Genomic DNA, 6,915 nt, shown 5'->3' on the forward strand with positions numbered 1-6,915 from the left:
GGGCCTAATTCAAATGTGATCACAGCAGCAAATTTTGTTAGCTAGTGGGCAAAACCATGTGCACTGCAAGTGGGGCAGATGTAACATGTGCAGAGAGAGTTAGATTTGGGTGGGTTATATTTCTGTGTAGGGTAAATATTGGCTGCTTTGTTTTTACACTGCACTTTAGATTTCAGTTTGAACACACCACACCCTGGGGGTCATTCCGACCTGATCGCACGCTGCACTTCCTCGCTATGGTGCGATCGGGTCAGAACTGCGCATGTGCGGAGAGCACATCGCACACGCGCGTCGTTGCCAGCAACGACGCCGTGAACGAGGAAAGCAGTCGCAGGGGCGACCGCAAGAAGATTGACAGGAGGAAGGTGTGTTGGGGCATCAACTGACCGTTTTCTGGGAGTAGTCCAGCGGACGCAGGCGTTTTGAGGGCGGATGTCTGACGTCAAAACCGGGACCTGCATCGCTGGATCCGTCGCAAAGGGTAAGTAGGTATAAGGCTAGTCTTGCTTTGCTTGAAACTTTTGTAGCATAGCAGGGCTGCACAAGCGAACGCAGCCCTGCTATGCTAAAATACACTCTCCCCCCCCCCCCCATAGGCGGCGTCAAGTTGATCGCACAAGCAACAAAAAGTAGCTACGTGCGATCAACTCAGAATGACTCGCCCAAATCTAACTCTCTCTACACATAATACATCTGCCCCCTGCAGTGCATATGGGGGGGGGGGGGGGGGGGGGGTAATTCAGAGTTGATCGTAGCAGCAGATCTGTTAGCAGTTGGGCAAAACCATGTGCTGTGCAGGTGGGGCAGATGTAACATGTGCAGAGAGAGTTAGATTTGGGTGGGGTGTGTTCAAACTGAAATCTAAATTGCAGTGTAAAAATAAAGCAGCCAGTATTTACCCTGCACAGAAACAAAATAACCCCTGCGCTCAGATCTGAATTATGGGGGTAATTCCAAGTTGATCGCAGCAGGAATTTTGTTAGCAGTTGGGCAAAACCATGTGCACTGCAGGGGAGGCAGATGTAACATGTGTAGAGAGAGTTAGATTTGGGTGGGTTATTTTGTTTCTGTGCAGGGTAAATGCTGGCTGCTTTATTTTTACACTGCAAATTATATTGCAGATTGAACACACCACACCCAAATCTAACTCTCTCTGCACATGTTATATCTGCCTCCCCTGCAGTGCACATGGTTTTGCCCAACTGCTAACAAAATTCCTGCTGCGATCAACTTGGAATTACCCCCTATGTCCATTGTTCTGTGCATGCGACTAAGACCTTCTGCATGTGACGCGATGGGATTGCAACGGCGATCGCAGAAAGGTTTTATTTGCAAAGTGATTGACAGGCAGGGACCCTTTTTGAGCGACAATGGAGTTGCTGCTGTGTCTCAACACAAATCCCGGCGGCCGCGACATTTGCATATTTTTGCACAGCCGCTACGTAATTAAGGCCCTTACATAGTTTGGATCGCATTAGCGATCCTCAGCGCAGTTTCCCAATCAGGAATGTGCAGAACGGGTCCTGCGATCGCATCACAGTATTGCGTACGCCTCTGCTTGATTGACAGGCAGAGGGCTGCGGAGGGAGGAACAGGCGCAGCCAGCGTTGACAGAAATAAGGGCGTGTCACCCCCATTTTCCGGGAGTGGTGAGGCCAAGGACTGCGTTGCCATATGGAGAAAAGCATGTAATTGTTGGCATCTGGTGTGCCATGTCACATAGTCGCATCTTCCTAATATTCTTCCAGGACGCAATGAACAGTGACTGATAGATGACGATGGTGCAAGGATTTGTCAGAGAGACTGCAGAACATGTGGTTTCTACAGGACGATGCCGCAGCCCATACAGCCAGAAACACTATGGCTTACTGGGAGGCCTTTTCCAGGACGACTGATCTCACAGGCGTTGTGGCCAGCGCGATCTTCGGATTTAACACCTCTCGACTTTTTTTTGTGGGGGTACCTGAGAGATGCTGCCTGCGCAACTCGCCCGCACAGTATTCCAGAATTGCAACAGAACATTCAGACCTGTGTTGTGATTTCATGGGAACTTTGCAAAGGGTGTTCAAGAAGATGATTAGCCATGTGCATTTGTGTGACGCACAGAACGCCGGCCACTTACAGCACTTACTGAGAAACAAATAGTTTCCCCATACGGTTGCTTGACTCTTTGAGCGGGTGAGGTATGGAAGGTAGATACAGGGCCGGTTCTAGACCTTGTGGAGCCCAGGGCGAAAGTTTCCTTTGGTGCCCGGCAAAAAAATATTGCCGTGGCTTCATGGGGAAGGGGCGTGGTCAGTTATGCCCCCTGTAGCTGTGCCCTCAGTAGTTGTGCCCCCTGTAGCTGTGCCCTCAGTAGTTGTGCCCCCAATACTGTGCCCCCAGTACTGTGCCGCTTACAAAATAAATAAATACTCATCATCCCCGCTCCTGATTCCCGACCGCTGCTGCCCTCCATCTCCGGCTGCCGGCGCCGCTCCTCGGATCTATGGGAGAGACATCATGATGTCTCTCCCATAGCGCCTCATAGACACTAGAGGTCAATTATGACCTCTAGTGTCTATGGCCACTCCCACAATGCTGTGCAGTGCACGATGACGTAATCGCGCACGGCACCGGTAGCGGATCTTGCCATGGCGGCGCCCTCGGGGCAACGGCGCCCCGGGCAAAAGTCCTGCTTGCCCGTAGCAAGATCTGCTACTGGATAGATAGTAACTAGGTCGACAGTGTCTAGGTCGACCACTATTGGTCGACAGTAACTAGGTCGATAAGGATGCTAGGTCGACAGGGTCTCTAGATCGACATGTTCTAGATCGACAGGTCAAAAGGTTGACATTAGTTTTTTATGTTTTTTTGGTGTCATTTTCTCCGTACAGTGACCTGGAAACCCAATTAGTGCACCGTATTCGTTCGCCATGCTTCGGGCAAGGTGATAGGTAGGTTACTAATCCCAATCGTAGTCTGCGTGTATCGTTAAGTATGAAAAAGTTTTAAAAAAAGTAAAGATTGTGAAAATCTCATGTCGACCTTTTGAACTGTCGACCTAGAACTTGTGTAAAAATAGTTACTGTTGACCTAGAGACCGGATCCCCTTTGAGCACCCTGTATTACACCACTTTGGAACGACTCTGCAGGGTCTGACTCAGAGTGGCACGTAATGCATACCCGTATCGGCATACATATTATGGGCGATATGCAGTACGGTGTGCCATATCCATCTTTGTGTGTGCAATGTGCAAACACAGCAGTCTCACCATCATCTGCAATGACACCTGCCCTATGCTGGATGCAGGAATTGCATCCGCGCAGCTTAGATTGGCAAGTATCTCTGGCAAACGCCCAGGGGATGATGCCTACCATGCATACGCCAGATGCCACCAGGAAACGCCCATTTCCTCTGAAGTAAGAAACGCCTGAGATCTGTTTAACTCAGAACCACTCGCACTTACACAAAGATGTGCGGTGTGCAAAGTGTCGCCCGATCCGTCCACATACAGGGATACAGGCAACTTTGTATCAGTCCCCAAATTGGGACTGGCTTTGTCGATCAGAAAATGTGATTGCTAATACCGTATATAATAAAGGGTCTGTTTCAGAGATGTACGCTGCCGCTGGGAATTGTATAGAGACACCCATAGTTTGCGTCTCTGATCCGACGCTTGTATACATGGGCGCACCAATCGGATGCAAATCAGGCAGACCTCAAGAAGCCCTATGGCCACAGGAAGTAAGATGGCGAAGACATCTCTACAGCGTACGGGTAACGCCCTCAAAATGATCACCTACCGCCACTCCCCCGTTACCTCCCACAAACAGTCCCTGTCTGTCAATCACTTTGCAAATAAATCCGCTCTACGACCGCCTCGTAATACAATTGCGGCATATGCGCAGTGCAGACGTAGATGCATGTGCGGACCAGCAATAAACGCCAAACTGCGGAAAATCTTGTTTTCGTGCATCTCTGAATCCGGCCCAGAGACCTGTGTGAGGAATATGCTCACAATCCTCTCTAGGATAATACCAGGCATTGCTCAATCTCATTTTTCTGTTGTGTTCTTGGAGGGAAACCAAAAAGAATGAAGAATGTGAGACGCTTGACTTGTGCTCTCTCCGGTGGTTCAGCAGTTGCTAATGAGCAGATCGTACATTGTACCTGCCAAAATCAGCTCAAATTAGGTCACGCTCACCCACACCAGGCCAGGACTCTTGGCAGGTATGACGGGACTGTGTCTGTACAGGCTGCAGAGGGGACTGGGGGCTGAACTACTGTACATACATAAACCCAGTACAAAAGCAACACAATTCTCAATCAAATTGACATTCTATGGAGAGATAGACTCTATCTGAGAGTCCAGCTTTTCCATGATGTCCCAATCACTATCAGAGGATGCTGTGATCTCTCCACAACTTAATGTCAGCTACAAAAGGTATTATGGGGGGGTCATTCAGAGTTGATCGCAGCTGTGCTAAATTTAGCACAGCTACGATCATTCACACTGACATGCGGGGGGACGCCCAGCACAGGGCTATCCCGCCCCGCATGTCAGTGCCCCCCGCAGAAGTGCAAAGATATCGCACAGCGGCGATGCCTTCGCACTTCAAGAGTAGCTCCCGACCAGCGCAGCTTTAGCGTGCTGGCCGGGAGTTACTCATCGCTCCCCGGCCCGCAGCGGCTGCATGTGACGTCACGCAGCCGCTGCGGGCCGCCCCCCATTCGGTCCGGCCGCGCCTGCGTTGGTTGGACCGCGCCCACGAAACGGCGCCCAAACGCCGCCTGTCAATCAGACAAAGGCAATCGTAGTGGCCCGATGGCCTTCAGCCGTTCTGACCCGATCGCACCACTGCGATAAATTGCAGCGTGCGATCAGATCAGAATAACCCCCTATGTCAGCTGCAATCTCCTTTTCACATGTGCTCAATTGTAGTTCCCATTAGTGGCACCAAAAGCGGTGGTACTAATTACCCGAGCCCAGGCCTGATGGGGGAGCCAAGGTCCCATCCTCCTCTTACCTGGAAGCTGCTCTCCTCCTCAGCCCAGCACACGCTGCTTTGTGCTGGGCTGCAGAGTGGTCAGGGAGATGCTTAAAGTACAATTTTTCTGTATTTTGCCCTAAGGCTGCATGGCCACACCTCCTGTGATTAGGCCACACCTCCTGAAAAACTACCTGGGCCCAGCCAGGCTCTCTACTCCCCTGGTTCCCAAGTGCCAGAGATCTCACTGCTATTGTCTGCAAGCAATTTATTATCTTTTCTCTTTACTAGGGGTACAACCACATGATTACATTAATGTGATCTGTCTGCCAGCATCTGTGTACTCTGCCAAAGTCTCCCCACCTGCAGACTTCACTCACTTTCTACATTTTATAAGATGGAATGTTTAAAAAAAATCTTCAAACAAATATAATCCCGATATGGTGGATTAGCTCAGGGCCTGATTCTGCTTCTGACGCAGATGCAGTGCATTATGTGTGTGTCTGAGTAGCACCAGTAGCGGATCTTGCCATGGGCAAGCAGGACTTTTGCCAGGGGCGCCGCCTTCCGGAGAGCGCCGGCGCCATCCGGAGGGCACCGCACCATGGCAAGATCCGCTGCTGCTGTGATGCTCCCCGCTGCCGCGGCCCGCTGTCCGTTGTGAAGGGAAACTAGACGCTACGCGTCTAGTTTCCCTTCGTGGGCTGCCCGCTGTGAAGGGAAACTAGACGCTACGCGTCTAATTTCCCTTCCTGGAGAGGACCTTCACTGTAATGATGTGCGGTGCGCGTTGACGTCATCGCGCACCGCACAGCAAAGGTCCTCTCCACGAAGGGAACTAGACCTTAGCTGTGCGGTGCGCGATGACGTCATCGCGCACCGCACATCCTACAACAGTACAGGGGGCGTAACTGACCACGCCCCCTGTATGAAGCCACGCCCCCTAATGTTGCTCAGGGCGCCAGAAGCCCCGGAACCGGCCCTGAGTAGCACTGTGTATGCACCACCAATTTTGCATGCACAGATCACATATCATATGTAGATGCACAGTAATCAGGACTATAAGGGACGTCCTTGCACATTTGGATGCACGGATGTACAGCAGGAAAGGACTTTGCAGCATCATTATCATAAAGATGCAAACGCAACTGCAGCCATAGAGGCAGAAGCGCCACAGCTATGTTCGACTTGGAATTAGCCCTGTAGATGTGCAACAACAAAACCAGGACGACACTTGCAGCATCAGTGTAATACAGGTCTTTACTCAGCATGAGCCAGACACCAAGTGGAAGTAACAGGAGACAAACAGTAAGTGAGTCACCTCAGCATGACATCATCTCCCATGATGCACAGCATGCATTTAAATCCCCCCTTTCAAACTGGAAGGATGCAGAACATAGATGAAAGAAATGCAACAATGTGACAATGTTAGGCGTGAACAAAAGAAAAGACATTATACAATAAAGTCTAGGAACTTTGGGTTGGGTTTGGACACACGGCCCGATCTGGTAATAGTACACTGGGAACCTATAGGCATGTTCGCTGTGACACCAGAGGGCTCTATTACTTCAGAAGTGTTCTCTGAGGCAGTGGCGTAAGTTTGTCCCAGTTGCCCGGAGGCAAGAAAAATATTGGTGCCCCCCCATAAAAAAAATAATAATAAATAAATATATATATATATATATATATAAATATATATTTGCTCCTACATAGCAAGCCTGCAGTTTCTAACTACATGAAGCTACTACAAAACCGTTGCAGCTAGGCAGATCTATGTAGGGATCCAGCCACACACTACATAGATCTGCTCAGTCACTCACAATGCTGATCATTTCTCTGACAATTAATTTGCATGTGTCATTTCCAGGATTAGAACCCACAACCTGTTACACTGGAAGCATGCACCTTACTGATGGAGATATCTGCTATTGCATAGGAAGTATG

This window comes from Pseudophryne corroboree, chromosome 5 (genome assembly GCF_028390025.1).
Source record: "Pseudophryne corroboree isolate aPseCor3 chromosome 5, aPseCor3.hap2, whole genome shotgun sequence".
NCBI lineage: Eukaryota > Metazoa > Chordata > Amphibia > Anura > Myobatrachidae > Pseudophryne > Pseudophryne corroboree.